This window comes from Cervus canadensis, chromosome 5, assembly GCF_019320065.1.
Source record: "Cervus canadensis isolate Bull #8, Minnesota chromosome 5, ASM1932006v1, whole genome shotgun sequence".
In the NCBI taxonomy this organism is placed as follows: domain Eukaryota; kingdom Metazoa; phylum Chordata; class Mammalia; order Artiodactyla; family Cervidae; genus Cervus; species Cervus canadensis.
In genome coordinates, this window is record NC_057390.1 from 21,686,685 (window position 1) to 21,705,422 (window position 18,738).

The following is an 18,738-nucleotide window of genomic DNA, read 5'->3' on the forward strand; positions in this document are numbered from 1 at the left end:
ATGGAACTGGAGGAATCAACCTGCCTGACTTCAGACTCTACTACAAAGCCACAGTCATCAAGACAGTATGGTACTGGCACAAAGACAGAAATATAGATCAATGGAACAGAATAGAAAGCCCAGAGATAAATCCACGAACCTATGGACACCTTATCTTTGACAAAGGAGACAAGGATATACAATGAAAAAAGACAACCTCTTTAACAAGTGGTGCTGGGAAAACTGGTCAACCACTTGTAAAAGAATGAAACTAGAACACTTTCTAACACCATACACAAAAATAAACTCAAAATGGATTAAAGATCTAAATGTAAGACCAGAAACTATAAAACTCCTAGAGGAGAACATAGGCAAAACACTCTCCGACATAAATCACAGCAAGATCCTCTACGACCCACCTCCCAGAATATTGGAAATAAAAGCAAAACTAAACAAATGGGACCTAATGAAACTTAAAAGCTTTTGCACTACAAAGGAAACTATAAGTAAGGTGATTTTTTTTTAAGGTTTAAAAATTGCTTAAAATTTTTAATTTCTAGTAGAAAAACTTTATCTGAATGAATACCCTAACGGCAAACCACTGTAAAATGTTTTCAGCTGCATTTGGGGCAAAGGGGTAGGGATTGTCTTCAAAGTACCCCAGCTTTCTTCATGAGAAGGTCAGAGGTACACTGGTTTGTATTATTACAACATCCATTAGGTGATCTAAGTTGCTTTTCCTCCAGCAGGGCTTTATGTCAGAAGGGCATTATGCTTGACCTCCAAATTTGGCTGACAATTTTCATAACCTTTGGGTTGCTCTGATATTTTGACATATTTGCCACGTTCTGGGCCACATCCTGGAAGGCCACCATAACTTCTGGATCCTGCATGGCTGCAAGGACCTCTGGATCACTAAGAATTTCATTGAGCCCAGGCATTCCCACCATTCCAGGCATTCCCCTTCCCATTCCAGGCAAACCTCCAGGAAAATTACCAGGCATTCCCCCAGGAAAGCCACCTGGAAAAGAGCCATACTGAGATCCTGATTGTCTTCTGGCTTCTTCCTCCCTCTGGGTTCTCTCATGTTGCTCCCGAGCCTTCTTAACCCTTTCTATTCTTTCTTTAATCTCATGCTCTTCATGTTTTCGCTCATACTTTCTCTGATGTTCAGCAATTTTCTGGGCCCTTGGTTGGACTTCCTTCAGTATTGCATTAGCATCTTCATCATAATCCAGCTTCCAGGCAAGGGCAAGATCATGGGCAGCTTCTTCCCAATGGCCCAGAAGTCTGTGTACTTTCCCTCACCACTTGTATGGCTGAGCTGAATCAGGATTTATTTCAATAGCTCTGTCACAGTCTCAGATGGCAGCATTTGGCTTCTGTAATTTGATGAAGACACTGGCTCTCTTGACATACAGAATAGCCAAATGAGGATTTAGCTTGATGGCATCTGTGAACAAGTCAGTGGCTTTCTGTAGTTCACCATCATTTAGGGCATCACTGGCAGCCACTTTTTTATCATTTGCCTGATCCATCATCTCCTCAGTTATCTCTACAGTTTCATCTTCCATTTCTTGAGGTGCATCAGTGTCTGGTTCAATCACACCTTCATTGTCAATTTCTAGATCACTTTCCTCACTTAATGGTTCATCTGTCTTTATGTTTTCCTCCGCCTTCTTACTATCTGTTTTTTCTTCCTAGATATTTTCTTCTGATTTAGTTTTATGAGCAGCAGGTGGTTTTTTACCCACCATGCTCTCCACCCACTCCCTTAGGAAGCACATTTTCTTGGTGTGCAGAACGCTTGGGTCCTAGATGGACCTTTGTTGCTGGTTACATCAGCCCAAATATGCCCTTTTGCTCCTTTACCATTTTCCACACACAAAAAATGGACTTATTCTGAATATGTCCTTTGGTCAATTTTACTAAAGACTGGGGTCCAGGGGAGAGATCACATTACCCTTTAGCTTCATGCTATCTTTTCTTTTCCTGTGTCTCTCAAAGACATTGAGAGTAGAACAAGAAAAGATTTCTCTTACAGCAGGAATAGGCTCCACTGGCTCTTTAGGCTGGAGCTTACCCTGATTTCTTGTTAAGTGTGCTCTCTTTTTTGATCATTCTTCTAAGAAGAAAAACAAATTTCCCTGCTCTTCATTTCGTTAAACCTGCTAATGACCTTGTGGAACTCCATCACGCTCTTGGAGCCTGGTTGTTGTTCAGTCACTAAGAGGCATCTTTTGTGAGCCCCTGGACTGCAGCATTTTATAACCGTACATTCTATAAAATTCCTTTGAGGAAATAGTTCTTCTAGATACAGACAGTGCTCTTCCTAAAAGGTATTCTATGGAATAAAGTTACATATTGCATATAAAACAGCCTCTTCAAGAATTTCCAAGCTGAGTGGTCGAGAGCATTATGGTTGAGACACCAAATCCCATTTCATTCTTCTCCTCTTAGGAACTCTGGGTGATGTTCTCTAGCTCCCCTTGAAGTGAGGATGTGACTATGTGATGACTCTGAGCCATGAGCAAAAACGACAGATGTCACTTCCAGGTTGAATGACGTCCAGACTGGCATGCAGCTCTCCAGCTCTCTGTCACGGCAGCTGCAGCAACAATGTGGTCAGATGGCAGAGGTGCAAAATGGAAGCAACCGGGACCATGGAGTCGCCTCCTGGAGCAATTGCCCCGGAGAAGGCTTGACTGACTTAGACTTTCAGGTCTATTTTGGAAAGAAACTATTGTTATTTTAGGTCACTAAGATTTGGAGGTTGTTTTGTAACTATCACATATCCTAAATTAATGGTCAAGCAGTGATCTAGTTAATGTGACCAAATCTGGTATCAGACTTGCTAGGTTCCATTCCATGCCCTACCACATTCTAACTATTTGACCTTAAAGAAAATACTTAATCTTATTAAACTTCAGTTTCTTCATATTTACAATAACACCTTACTGTACAGGGTGACAACCAATATGAAGACCTTAGAATACTCTCTGGCACAAAAGAAATCTTCAAAAAGCAATCATTTTTTGATGACAAGTATGGTGCCTGAAGATGTTTAAAAGCCAAAACAAAATTATTAATATAAGCATATAAGCACTCCCAAGGAATTTCAATGCTGTGTTCTTTCTGTATAGTCAGAATCAATTATTCATCTAAAGTAATAGCATTGGGAAAGTTATTCCTTGAGTCAATATATGTTTATTTACTGAGGGAAGTAATCCAATGTACAAACCTAGCTTCTCAGCTTTGTTGCCATGAATTTGCGGGTAGCACTATTTTATAAATATTTTAATCATTTGCAGACATGATTATGTCTCTATTATCCCCATAATAGCCTCCTTTTTTCCTCCCTAAATCTGATTTGTTTTTCCTCCAACTCACCTTTCTCTAAACAGAGGCCTGTCTTGCCTCTTCCATGTGAGTGCACACAGCAGTGCATCCTTGATTCTCTCCATCTCCCTTTGCGCTTGTTGTCAGGGTGATGGGGAGGTGAGGGGAGAGGTTGGTGAGGGATGAAACAAAATGCTTCTGTAGTTTAATATCTAGGTGACTGGCAGTTTGGTGGGGACCTTAGTAAAGTGAAGGAGACTCATTGTCTCCTAGAGTGGTGGGATTTCAGGCTGGTCAACATGGGGCAGTTTTGTAAGTTTGTGGAATCCCCAGGATGTTAAGGTGAAAACATCCTGTGGCCTTTGAGAAATGGCAGAAGGATTAGGGGCCAATTAAGAGAACAGAGAGGAGTTCTATCGTAAGAGGACATTGCTCTGAAAGCTAAGCATGGAACGTTCCATGGAGAGTGTCTGGTACATAGACACTAAATAATTAATTATTAGAATGAGTAGATGGAATGGCATGCAGCTGTGCTAAATGGCACAGGCTATTTAAGGAGAATGCAATCGAATCAGTCTCACTCCTGGCTCTATGTTACACCCTTTTGTATTCATTTTTCATTTTACTTCTTGTTTTGATTGACGTCTTTCCAGTATTTTGTTCTAATTTATTTTACCTTGCTGCCTTAATTCATTTTGAAGCAAAGGAAGATACTTAGAAATAAAAGCATTTTTTTTCCTTAAGCAATCTAAATTAGCATAATTTGAAACAAATCAAGAAAATATTTATGATTCAACCTCACCAGAAGATTTCTACCCAAAAGAACATTATTATAAAAGTGAATAAGCATGCCATCTTAAGGACTGAACCCCAGATGCATCTGGAGAGTGGTCATCATTATAAAAGAGATTACATTAAAAAAAATATCTCCACATAATTTCTACTCCAGTGAGGGATATGATATAGTTACATAAGGGTCTGTATTTAAACCCATGTTGAGATGAGTGTGGCTAACAAGTGATAGTATTGGTGACTGTTATAAATACATAGTTACATAAATATATACATACATACATAAATACATAGTTATAAATCTCCATACAGAGCATTTTTAGGGGAATTAAGACATAGTTGCTTATCAAGACCTTGGCAATTTCCCTTCCTATTGAGACATATTGAAGAGGTTAGGATTTTGGTTTTGGCATCTGCCAGTCTGTAATCTTCCCTAACTCTTCACTCAACAAGCTGACTCTCCTGCCTTTCCTTTGATTTAACATCAAGGACCTACCTTGCCACCAGCCAAGGCTGTGGGCTCAGCCGTTTCCACCTGCTGGGGCCAACAAGTGGCAGCTCTGGTGGGGATGCAGGGATGTGGCCAAAGGGTGGAGTCCATGCAGGTCCACTGCTGAATACCACTACCATCTACCTCCAGCTTGGGGCACCAGGCATTTTGCTGCCAGAGGCCAATTTCTCTCTCTGAAGGTTTTCTGCTCATTTGGCAGCAAGATCCAGAAGCAAAGTGAGCTGATAGTGGGCACAGGATTGGGGAGGAGGGAATGGGACATTTTGGTGAGTCTTAGCTGCACCCCCAGGACCTCTAGGCATGAGGCTATTCTCATTGACATGGCTATTCCCTTCTGACATAAAGAGCAGCAGGATGGACTGGAGGGCTCAGACAAAGCAGTGCATTTTCCTTTGACAGCAGACACTGCCTCTCTGTTCCATTTTATGTTTCTAGACATATCTATTGTTGATAGATAACCTCTCAAATAGATTAATGTTTCTAATTCAACGTATAAGTCAATTCTAATGCAACATGGATATAGATGAGCAGGTTCAGGAGAGAGGATAAAATTAAGTCTTTTGCCAGGCCTCGAGATATGTATACTTACATTTCACCCCCCCACACACACCCATTTTGAAGTGTGGGGGTAAAAATAGATAACATACTGGAAAAACTCAAAGTGAAAGAAACTTGCTTGAATTACTGCTCATGCTAAACTGTTCCAATGTCATAAACTTAGATTCCTTAGGCCTTGCTTTTTAGGATCTTCCTGTGTTTTAGAGTTCTTTTATAGCAGACACTTGATGTACCACTCATATAACTTCATTCACATTTGACACTAGATAAGAATTTCCTTTTTAAAACCAAAAATACAAGCGAATGTTACATTATTAAGCGATGTGAGCTCTAAGTTCCCAGAACTGTGTAGGAATGGGGCTTTGAATGGGATAACTGAGCAGCCCCTATTACTATTTAATATATGAAAATTCCTTAGCATTGGCAGTCATTCACATGGTCATTTCACCTTTTTGCACTTAGTAAAGAGCTGTTTAGTTTTTCACATAGTACTTTTGGAACTAATAAACCAATGCCATTACTTTGATGGATATGACATTTCACTTTTAATCTATGTGGTTGGTTGTGGTGGCTTAATTGAAAACCTATAATCGTCATGTTATTTAACTTGGCAAATGGCTCTTTTTCTTTAATCACTTCCAGGAAGTGTGTCTTCTCTAGAATATTTCAACTGAATCTGTTTCCTGACTTCTTCTCTGTGGACCTTTTGTTGGCTGATATCATACCTGTCACTTTAAGTTGCATTTTCCCAAGCTTTAAGAGTACTTTTCTTTAAATAAAAGGTATTAATTAAGTTTAACATTTTATGAGTAAACACAGCCCTACTTACTAGTGTGAAAGAAGAGAAGACAGATCGATTGGACTCACTGTGTAGGGCCTAGTAAGGCCTCAATACCAGTTCCTTTAGGTGTCTCTTTCAGATTTTTTTTTCTTTCCATTGCACTTTTAAAGTATTCTGTACCACTGTTAATTCCTCAGAATTCTGATACTAAACAGTTGATTATGTATGAGTATCTGAGCTTTCCAATAGTTAGTAGTGTGGCTTCCTAGGTGGCTCTAGTGGCATAGAACCCACCTGCCAAAGAAGATGTGAGACTCAGGTTCGATCCCTGGGTTGGGAAGATACCTGGAGGAGGGCATGGCAACCCACTCCAATATTTTGGGCTTCCTTGGTGGCTCAGGAGGTGAAGAATCTGCTTGCAATTCTGGAGACCTGGGTTCAATCTCTGCATTGGGAAGATGCCCTGGAGAAGGGGGCAACCCACTCCAGTATTCTTGCCTGGAGAATTTCATGGACAGAGGAGCCTGGCAAGATACAGTCCTTAGGGTCTCAGAGTCAGACATGACTGAGCGACTAACACAGTATTATAGAAATAATATATCTTGCATTGGAATATAACTTTGTGATTCAGTCTAGAGATTTCTGTGTTTGGAGTTCTAGGAATTCTTAGTATTTCCTCATAAATAATGATGTCACCAACACAGAAGAATGCTAGGAGGCAGCCTGGTTTTCCTATCTTATCATTCCTCCTCAATACAGCCATTTGTTCCCATCTGTACTTGAAGTCGATTGTACTCTTGACAGAAATAGTGTGAAGAACAAGTTCTAAGTGATCTGTACTGTTTGCATTTCCTTCTGTACCCATCCACATCCCAACTCAACTTTTTACTGTCATAAGTGCGTGTGGCGTGCATGCTCAATCATTTCAGTTGTGTCCAACTCTTTGCAACCCCATAGACCATAGCCCGCCAGGCTCCTCTGTCCATGGAGATTCTCCAGGCAAGAATACTGGAGTGGGTTGCCAAGATCCCCCCTGGAGGAGGATCTTCCCAAGCCAGGAAACAAACCCACATCTCTTATGTCTCTTGTGTTAGCAGGCAGGTTCTTTACCACTGAGCCACTGGGAAAGCCCAAATGGCATAAGGGGAATTGTTAAATATTGTCTCTTGACTATCTTGACTTATAGAATCAAAACTCTATAAAAATACAATAGTCAGGTTCCTGACTGCAAGCAAACTCTCTTAACAAGAAGGACACTGGCCAGCAGGATACTGGGAGGGAGTCCCTGCAGTGAAAGGAGACTCAAGATCCAAGACTGGCAATCGGACAGGAAGGCAGTCCTCCTTTCCTCCAATCCAAGGCAGTTCTGGAGGCAGAGCAGCCAGATTCAGCCAGGGATACACTGTAAAGCCACTTGGGTCCAAATGCCACTTTTCTTCTACAACTTCTAATCAATTTGACCTTTCAGTTTCCTCCAGCATAGGTTTCAGTTCCTCAAAATTCTGAGTCCCAGGAACAAGCATCTGATGGACTGGTCAAGATTCTATGAACTTGCAAAGGAGGAGCCTGCTGGGGAAGGCGGTGTTAGAAATCACCCTTCCACAAGGCTCCACGGAATGGGGTGATTCTCCCCAAGGAAAGATGGAACACTGATTGGAAGGGATAGAAATAGGATGCTAGGCAGCCACAAGTAAGTAAACAAGTATCTTTAAATGACTGCTGAATCAGCTAAGAATAATGACAGAATTATCTTCCGGAGCAAAAGTCTAGCAAATAGTACTTGAAGGAAAAAATCTGAACAGTGCACTCAGAACCTTGCAGCCAGCCAGCCAGCAGAGATATCCCACCTTCAGCACTGACCCAAACCCGGGGCTGAGCCTGAACTGCAGTCAGAGAAAGCAGAGAGGAATCTTACTTGCCCTACATGCAAGGTATCAAGGTTTCTGCTTATGCCTTTGGATCAACTACCTGCTGTTTCTTTTTTGAAAGTATGAAAGTGCCCAACTCTTTGCAACCGCGTGAACATTTCCTCCTCTGTCCATGGAGTTCTCCAGGCAGTAATACTGGAGTGGGTTGCCATTTCCTCCTCCAGGGGATCTTCCCAACCCGGAGACCTGAACCCTGGACTCCTGCACTGCAGGCAGATTCTTTACTCTCTGAGCTACAGGGAAGCCCCCCTGGGGCTTTATTGAACCAGGAGGCAAAGGAATCCCTTCCTCTATTTCAAAGCCCCCAGTCCTCTGCAGTGAGTCCCAGGTGAATTCTGTGAGGTCTGGTTCCCCCTCTGCCAGCCATCTTGCTTCATGTCACTGCTTATCTTGGGCATCCTCCAGAAGACAGTCCCTTCTGGACTTCTGTACTTAACATGTGTCAGAAGGAGCAGGTCAGAATTCTTAGAAGTGTTGGAAATATGGGGCTAGTTAACTTGATTTCCTTATAGGAAATATAAACTCACCCCAGTTTAGCTAGGGTGCCCAGATAACAATGTCTTTACTGAAGATATTAAAAACACACATATTTTTAAATTTCTACCAGTCTCATTTTTGTGTCTACATATTATATCCATCTACCTTAGAATCAGCCTGTTGGCAACTTGTGTCTCATTTGGCTAGAAAAACTGAACAATAGGTGGCATTGTCCCAGGTACTGAATATGAATGATTCATTACTTAAAATTCAAATAATGTAGTATGCTCTCCAAGAAATTGTCTAGTTTAGAAAGTCACAAAGGAAAATCGAAGAAGGAGGAAGAGGAAGGGGAGGGGGAGAAAAAATCGTGGACAAAATTGGAAACTTTCCTGAGATGAAAGGAGGAGAATAAAAGTTGTGCTTATCTTGAGCAAGTTTCTTTAAAGATGATGCAGAAAATCTGAGAAGGGCCCTTGATCTCACTGTACAAGGCATGATGATTCCATGGAGTCAGATGGTTCTCTGGCCCCCTGCATCACCATGGGGCAGGGAGACCTTTGCAAGGTCTTGGAATCCTGGTGCTGAGTGCTAGCTCCTCCAGGGACACACTTGGTCATTGCTTTCTCCATAGTCACAGGTGGGTGGAAGATTCCCAGCTATAACTCCATGACCTTTCTCTCCACCTTCCAAACTCCCCAAACCTCCTGTAAGTTTGGAGGGAATCCTCTGTCTCCTGTTTCCCTTCCATTTCTCTTTAAATTTCCAGGTCACCTAGCAAAATCTGGACAGTGGTTGTAGGTTTTTGGAAATGAGTGTGGGAAGGCTTGGGTGGCATAGCTAACACTACCTCCCGCCCTTCCTTCTCTTTCCAGGCAGAAGCACTGAACCTGCAAGTGGGGGATCAGGCAGCCTAAATCTGTGGTCCCTTAGGATGACCATGCCGTCATCCCTGAATCCTGGGAACTACAGAACCATCAAATGACAAACTGACAGTGTTTTAAGTCACCAAGTTTGTAGTAGTTTGTTATAATAGCAACAATAAGTCACTATTGATTTCATCCTGAGTTTGGAGCCAGCTGAGAAATGAGACACAGGAAGCAAAAAGATGGAGATTAAAATGTTAGCTATGCCACGGTGGAAGGTGACTCGATAAAATGGCCTTTTCTTTGTGTGCATCCTGAGCTTCCTAATGCTTCACCCCTGGGTAAGTCAGCCTTACGTATTCAGCCCCTAGCAGACCTCTGCTAACTCGTTCTCCCAGGAGCACTGCCCTTGGCAGAGAACAGATAATGTGCACATCCTGAGGGCAGGAAGAAGCGAGGGGAGGAGACTTGGAAGCCACTAAGCCAAGCACATGCTGAGTTCACCAATGAGCCGTGTCACTGTCCCTTGGCAGGGAGACAGTAAAGGAGCCGGAGGGCAGGAGATCTAGCGGGAGTCCCCCAGTCGGATGGTAAGGTCAGGCGGACAGAGGTCCCTCCGCTGGTGTCTGCTGCCTGCTCACTCGGCGAAGAAAAGGAGACACTTAATATCTCAGAAATTGTCCTTCCGTGTGCTTAATGCAAGTAATACTACCCATGTTTTGAACTGAAAAATACAGATACTTTTTAATTCCAAACTCCTAATTTATAAACATATATGTACTATGATATATAAAATAGTAAACAAGGACCTACTCTATAGCACAGGGAACTATGCTCAATATGTTGTAGTAACCTGAACGGAAAAGGATCTGAAAAAAATGTGTGTCTGTATAACTGAAACACTTTGCTGTCCCTTGATACTAATACAACATTGTAAAATAACTATACTTCAATTTTAAAAAGCCAAAAGAAAGTCCAGATACTTTGTATCACTACGAAATGAGATTCCCCCTAATCTCTTTAAGTAAACTGTAAACAGATACTTAAAGACAGGATTTCAAGGACATCACATCATTACTCTTCCTCTATCCTGCTTGTCTCTCTTTGTCCTTGTGTTTGTTTCCCTTTTCTGTAGCATTTTTGGGGCTTCCTGCCCCCCTGCCCCCCACCCAGTGTCACTCTCCACTCTAGTTTCTCTCCTTGTTCCCTTCCATCTGGCACTCAGAATTCCTGTTAACTGATGAACAAACTTCCCTATAACTTTGTGCTGTTTATTTGCTTTTCCCTGTACCTCCTGGTTGTAGCAGAAATCTGGGTCCCACCTGAGGATTCTCTTTCCCCAGGGGCTCGTTCTTCTATGTCCTGCCACTGATCCCTGGTGTGAGTTTCATTCCCTAAGTCTATGAGACGATGATCTTGCTTCTTGGAGACTCGTGAGTTTTGGTTCATCACCCTCTCAGGTTTCCTTCTTGCTGCTATCTGCTGACCACCCAGTGAGTCCTCCTCATGGAATGTTCAATCCCAAGGGTGCTTTGCCTCTGCTTTCAAAGTCCAGCCACCGTCCAGGGGGATTTTCGTGATCTATAAACAATCCATCCCATATCTTGGGCTCTCAGTTTCTTTCTCTCTGAGGAATGCATCCTGAGCTTCAGGATGCACGCAAAGAAAAGGCCATTTTATCTCTTCCTTCATTCAGTTTTATCCTCGGCTGGCCACAGTCTGGAGCCTGTCATCAGTCAAAACTGTTCCAAAACCATAATTTATTCTCATTGCTTGGAGCTCTCTGACTAAATTGTCCTCACGACCCCCTCTTAGAACACACACTGGGACTTCAAATTCATTGATTCCTCTGCCTTCTGCTTTTCTCTCACTTTTATCTAGCCTATATGCAGTATTCTATCATTTCAAACTTCTCTCTTCTAATAACCCAACAACTTCCCACTGCAATTACACCCACCTGGGGAAACCCTAAATCTTCAATGAATTCAACCACCCTCTTTCTCACATGCCTGTATCTGATTTATTGGGTATTTCTTGACACTGTCTTCACTTCGTGGTCATCATCTCTATCCGAGTACATGATGCGACCCAGCAATCTCGCAGTTTACTTTCCCATTTCAAACTGTCCCACTGTCCTTAAAATTCCAAACCAGGGTATCCTCCTTCAGTTAAGGTGATAGATCTGGGTCCTCTTTTACAAAGAAATTAGACATAATCAGACAAGAACTCACTCAACTTAGTGCTACCAAGTTCACAAATCCAGCTATTTCAATCATCTTTTCCTGCTTATCCACTTTTGTAATTTAAGCTCCTATTGTAAAAGTCAGATTCCTACACTGTTTTAAATTCTACAGTTTCTTCATTTTTCCAGGAACTTACCTTTTTGTTAAATCCTTCCTAATTCCAAGAGCTTTAATTTCTCCATATCTACTGACTCATTCCAATCAGGTTTTAAACATTCTCAGATTTCTCTCAATTTGAAAAAACAAAAAGTAAGTAGTAGAGACGAGAGTAAGAAACTAGTACAACTTACCAAATCTTTTGGGGTGTGATGAGCTTTGGAAGGGTGTCTGAGCACACCCATCCCTGGGCATCCTTCATGTTGCAGTTTTCACTGGGTATTCCTTTCTGGGAAAAGAGTCCCCAGTCTTTTCCACCTGGATCAAATCATATCTTATTTTCCTGCTTTCCTTCTTGTCCCTTTCCAGACACTTCACAAAGGAGCTGTTCTTCCTATTTCTATTTTCCAATGTCACAATCACTCCTCTACCCATTATAATATGGTTTTACCTTCTCCACTACTTTATGACTGCTTTCATCAAGGTTGCCAATGACTTTCATATTGTTAAATACAATGGACAATTTTCAGTCCTTATTTGACCTCACAGAAACAATTGTCACAGTGACCACCATTCTTCCTTCTCAAAACTCCACTTTTCATGGTTTCTCTGGTTATTCCTTTTCAGATTCCTCTATTAACTCTTTTTCTAAGTAACCTATAAATGTTGGAATTTCACAGTGCTTTATTTTTCACTTGATACACTCTTCCCAGCTCATCTCATCTACTTCCATGATTTCATTGACTACCTAGATCCATCTCTGATCCTAGCCAAGCCCCACCTATTTGTAAAAAGCTTATTTGATTTCTCCACTTGGATGTTTCAATATACCTTAAAATCTTTTGGAAAGATGTTCAAGACTGAATTTATTGATACACTTCATGAACTTGCTTGCCCCTCAAGTTTATTTTTTATATTGTATATTTATCAGTAACTCAAGACAAAGACTTGGAGCTCCATTAGTCCTCTTTCTCACTGTTCACTTCTAGTACTGCATTATCGCTAAACCAAGTGAAAGGTCTCAAAAACCTCTCAGATCTTCTTATGGTCAGCATCCTAGTCCATGCACCCCTACTTCCCAATTGGACTATCGTGTTAATCTCCTTTTTGATGTTACTACTATTTATCTTTTTTTTGTTTTTCATTTACTGCCATATCTGTAGTGCCTAGGCAAATATTGTCATCAGTAGTTTGTACAATATATATTTAGTGAATGAAGTTATTCTTGTCTTTCTCAAATCCAGCCTCTAGTCTATGTACAGAATATTCTTTGAAAACTATAAGTCTAATTATATTACTCCTCCTGTTGTTATAGCTTAAATGCCTTCAAAAGCATATGCTTGCTCCTAAAATTAAATCCAAACCTTGTTTACGCAACCTTTTGGCTCTGCTCACCTCTCCAACCCCAAGCAACCTGCTTCCATGTGGTCTCTTGACTGCCTACAGGGCATCTTTTATTTTCTCTCTCTCCAGAAGCGTAAACATGTTCTTTCCTACAGTGCTCTTCTACTTTAATTCTTGTTCATTCTTCATGTTCAGTACTAATTGTCCCTTCTTCACACCAGCCTAATCTGAACTCCAGATAATTTTACCCATTATGTGCTTCTGAAACTGCCTCTGCTGCACTTTTCATAGCACTTTTCACACCTTTAAAAACATCTGTAGTGCCTGTATCCCACACTAGCATCAAAGTGGAGACTCTCATTTATTGCGGTTTCCCCAGCACATGTAACAGAATGTTGAATGAAAAGATGAATGTAGCATGTATTCATCAGTATGAATAATGGACACCCTCCACCCAATTAATGTATTTCATAAGGACTGTGTATGCCTCTTGTTGTTTCTCCTTCTCTGTATTTGATTTCTGAATTCTCATTTTGCCAGTTTATAGAGTGCAAGATAAGCTGAGATGGACATAGTTGTTAGGAGCATGATGTCTGTTTTCTATTAGTAACCAAGACTGATTCCTTGTACATCCTCTGCTAGTACTGGCTATTCTGACCTTGGACATAATCAGATCTGGAAGAACCTTGCATTTGTCCAGTGATTCCTAACATAAAGCACCTTCCATTCCTTCGTATGTGGTTGGAAAACTGTTTTTGAAACGTGTATTTGATAAGTCTATCCATTTTGAATGTGGTTTAGATTAAATCATTTCCCAAGGGTTTCATCTTTACTGTTGGTTTCATTGGCAGTTGGCAGATTTGTCCTTTTGTTAAACTATGTGAAAACAGCTCTAGAGAAATTGGCTCTAAATGCAATTTTAATATTTTTCTTATGGGAGGAAATTATTTGCCACATTTAACAAATCAACATCTCTACTTAATGTACATCTCCCCATTATCTTTGGAGCATTTTAAAGAATAGCAACCAGAAAAGTCTCCTGAGTATAATATATAGAACTTCTTTTAGCTTCTTGGAAATGACAAGGTTTAGGGTGCAGGGAGGGAAGGAGACTGGAAAAAGAAAAATAGGGAAAAAATAGTGAGGGATGATAGGATTATTTTTCTTTATATTTTCATTAGTTTCCCAAATATCTTAACCTTACATTCTAAATCCTTTCTAAAAATATCATGGAACTTTACCAGCAGATAAGTTTTCAGAAAAAATTGAGTATCAGAGCAGTAGAGGGGCTGAATATTTCCTTGAGGCTTCAGGCTAAACATGAGAGGTTTTTTTTTGCCACAGATAGGGGTCAGTGACGAGATGTGACTTCAGGGAATCATCTACGGGTAGATCCTCCTCCCGACACCCCGCCCCCCCCCCAAAAAAAAGCTCCATCTCATGAATCTATGATGGCACCAGGAATTTTGTGATTAACGTTATTTCCCCTAGGCTTAAGAGATTGTATACTTAGGAGTCTTCTAGGAAAAAAATGAAATTTTTTTTCCTCTGAGGTCTCAGGCACAGACCGCTATTGGTTCTGAACACTTATCAAAATTCCATTCTCAAGGTAAAAAATAAAACATGGGGAAAGACATTCTGATGGGTGAAACCAGCATACAACAGTTATTTGGATACAAGCAACATAAAGTTATCTTTACTAGTAACAACTTACTGGAAGGACACTGGTGCCCAGCATCAGAGGAGGAGGCAGCCAATCAGGTCTTAAGACAGAGAGTAACCACGGCAGGTCTGAGAACTTAGGACAATTACCACCTCGTGCCTCAGGTTCCTCATCTGGAGACTTGGAGATAAACCCAGTGTGACTTCATGAAGTTGTTATGAGGGTCAAGTGAGTTCACACTTTTGAAATACTTAGAACAGTGCTGCCACTTAATGAAAGCTCAATAAATGTTATCTCTTAGCCTGAATGCAGGAGACTCTTAGAGGGCTTGTCGACAGAATGACTGGTTCTTGGAGAGATGATGGTAGCTTGAACCAAGGAGACAGTGATGGAGGTGATGAGAAATCATCAAACTCTGGACTCCAATAGGAGGAAGGATGCCAACTGTATTTGCTAATGGATTAAATGTGAACTGTGAGAGAAGGAGAGAAATAAAGAATGATGTCATGGTTTCGGAGCAGAGCAAATGGAAAATTCTAAGTTGCCATTTATTGAGATAGAGGAATTGGGGCAGAAAAAGAATCTGTTTTTAGACATGTGAAGTTGAAGAGATGCCTATAAGACTTTTGGGCTTCCCTAATAGCTCAGATGGTAAGGCATCTGCCTGCAGTGCAGGAGATCTGGGTTCAATACTTGGGTTGGGAAGATCCTCTGGAGAAAGAAATGGCAACCCACTCCAGTATTCTTGCCTGGAGAATTCCATGGAGAGAGGAGCCTGGCGGGCTACGGTCCATGGGTTTGCAAAGAGTCGGACACGACTGAGTGACCAACACACACGTAAGACTTCTAAGTGCAGACCTCAAGGTCAGCAGAATAAGAGAGACTGGTGTTAAGTTGAGAGCTCTAGGCTTGAGTGGTATATAGAAAACAGTAAGAAGAATACATAGAGAAGCTAGAATAATTATTTCCAAACTCCTTGCAAGGGTGTGTGTGCTATGTGTGCTAAATTGTTTCAGTTGTGTCCGACTCTTTGTGACCCTATGCACTGTAGCCCGCCAGGCTCCTCTGTCCTTGGGGATTCTCCAGGCAAGAATACTGGAGTGGGTTGCCATGCCCTCCTCCAGGGGACCTTCCTGACCCAGGGATTGAACTCAAATTTCATGTCTCCTGCATTGGCAGGTGGGTTCTTTACCACTGGTGCCCCCTGGGAAGCCCACAAGGGTGTAACTGGTATTAATGAATTTCCTCTGATAGTACTCAGTCTTTACTCTCTTTTCCTCTTGTCCACACTTCAGCTGTTTTGGTTTCTTTGTTTAATGAAGTGATCTAAGCTTTTATTCCAGAGGTTTCCTGGCCATTGTTAGAACTGTCTGTCGTACATTTTGCTAGAGGATATTAGCATCTCCTGTTGGACATGGTAGATCAAAGTGGTACCCAGAGATGCTCCTGGTTGGATGGGCCTTGGACTGTGGGCTTCAGTGGGAAGCTTGGCAAAATGGGGCCACATGAAAATATTTTGAGGGAAGTACCAGGAGGGCGAAAAGGGTGAAGCAGATGAGAAGGGACCCTTTTAAGACAGATCTGTCTGCTCCCCTGATGACTGACTACTCTCTGTCTTTCTCCAGGGAACTGGAATGGGCTCAGCTCACAGCCGGCCTCCCTTCCTCACCCCTCCCCTCACGCTCGGCAGGCAGGAGGAGACATGGCCAAGGGAAAGTCAGGTGGACCCCACCCCCGCCAGCCCTCCTCCATTTCGGTACACGAGGTCAAAGCAGGCTGTGCTTGGATTCTTCTGTTAATTTTCATTACCCAAACAGTCATTAAATGAAACTCAGCCCAGGTTTTTTTTTTTTTTGGTTCGGTTTTTATTCCCACCACCTGACTAATTATTAAAAAGCAAGCAAGCATCAATTAGTTGCAGACATATACATGACAATTACACCGGGGAGACACGACAGGGTTGAACAACACATTCCCCTGGAGTGCAGAATAATCTGGCAGAGACCAGAACTCCGTGGATAAGCAACAAATGTGTCTAATTGACTTCCTGGGAAATGAGGTCCTCATGTCAAAACATCTGGGCACAATTTTCTGAGCATTTAAACAACTCTCTGGCTCCGCAGAGGCATAGAGGATGCCCTGGGCTGCATCTTGACTGGATTTAAAGAGTCCCCTTGTACTTTATCCTTGGTACCTTTCACTTCTTGCCACAAATGCCTTCACCTTTAGCTCTTGGACAGACCCACCTGTTATAGTTTGAAGTGGCGTGCTTTTCTCCCGTTATCTCATCACCCCGTTCTCTGCCACGCTGAACTTCTGGCTCTTCCATGGACATGACCAAAGGGTCGGATTAGATATTTTGTATGCATTCTTTGCCCCTTGTGTGGTTGAAAATGCATTCTTATCCTTCAAAAGTCACGGACTAAATGTAGTTTTTACAGTGTTCTCCAGCCTTTTGTTGTTTTATATACCATTCCCCCACTTCCTACCTTGAGAATAGTACTTATCAGATTTACATTGTTGTCTTTTAGACTAGCACATGAGCTGCTTGAATTTAGGGAATGTGTTGTTCTTATTTTATAGTCTAAGATCCCAGTTCATGAGCCATTTGGTGAATTTTTGTAGTATTTATGAATTGATTTTTGCCTGGTCAACTAAAATCATGAGTTTTGAAAATATAACAAATAGATTTCTATTCAACAGTTGGTATTATTTTCCTATAGTTAATTGCTCACCAATAAGAAAAGACTGTAGTCCACCAGGCTCCTCTGTCCATGGGATTGTTTAGGCAACAATACTGGGGTGGGTTGCCATTTCTTTCTACAGGGGATCTTCCCCACCCAGGGATGGCATTCTGTTCTGCACTGCAGGCAGATTCTTTACCATGGGAGTCACCGGGGAGACCCGATAAGAAGTATGGACAGGCTTTATATCCTCCAGGTTTGGGGAAGAGTTCGGGACAGCACCTGTGATGTATCCCAGAGCTATTGTTCTCTGCGTAGTCCAAGGACCATCAGAATTACCTGTAGCTTGATGGGCATGCAGATTTCTGAGCTCTTCTTGAGAACACAGAATCAGATCTTGAAGAAGTAGGGACTGTCTCAGGGAAGACCCAGAGGGATGGGATGGGGAGGGAGGCGGGAGGGGGGATCGGGATGGGGAACACATATAAATCCATGGCTGATTCATGTCAATGTGTGACAAAAACCACTACAATATTGTAATTAGCCTCCAACTAATAAAAATAAATGAAAAAAATATTGTAAAGTAATTAGCCTCCAACTAATAAAGATAAATGAAAAAAAAATAATAATAAAAAGTAAAAAATAAGACTCAAAGAAAAAAAAGAAATAGGGACTGGGAGTCTAGATGTTCAAAAAGTTGCCTGAGTGAGTCTCAGAGACTGTAAATTTGAAAGCCACTGCAGTGAAGAGAAGAAAGGAGATAAAATGTTCCTTCATAAAGGCAGTCAGGGTATTTTGTGGTATAAAATAAAACTAGAGAGCAGAAAGCATTGTGAGAGGCAACACTCTACCCCATCCTGTGATAGAAGAGGGATAGCCTTTTGTTTTGAAACTTTCTTGCCTGCATTCTTCTCCTCCCTTCAGTCTTTATGTGCTACATGTATCCTCAGGCTGGTGTGTGTCAAAAAATTTTCATGCATGCCCCTAATAGGAAAAAGTGAAGCTATACTTCTGGGATTCTGGGTTTGTAATCCAAAGCAACCTCCTGGAGAAAACAACATTCCTCTAATGTCTTTAACATTATCTTAAATACTCAAGTTGACTATTCATTCTATTCCATAATATTCATTACATGCATATAAATATATGTTACATGTAAACATATATATTGGTTTTAAAATAAAAGTAATGTTTTAAAACACTATCGAATAAAATTTAAACTGTAGGAAATTTGTTCTTGACAAATTTGTCCTTTGACATAACTGCAGGATTGTGGTTTTTCTCCATTTAAGAAGGCATCATTTTAAAATATTGGTGGATAAGGATTCTAGAAGGAGGAAAAATAGAATAATAAAACTAGTGTAGCTGTAGAAATAAAAATGGAATGGTATACCAATTGCTTCAAATTGTCTTTGGAATCAGAGCTCATTTATTGGCTATACAATCTCAAGCAAATGACATTACCTCTTAGAACCTC

At 41.3% G+C, this 18,738-nt stretch overlaps 1 pseudogene; it reads right to left on the bottom strand.

Annotated features, from left to right (window-relative positions):
- Nucleotides 1-612: 612 nt before the first annotated feature.
- LOC122442455 lies at nt 613-4,813 on the bottom strand (annotated as a pseudogene).
- Nucleotides 4,814-18,738: the final 13,925 nt, after the last annotated feature.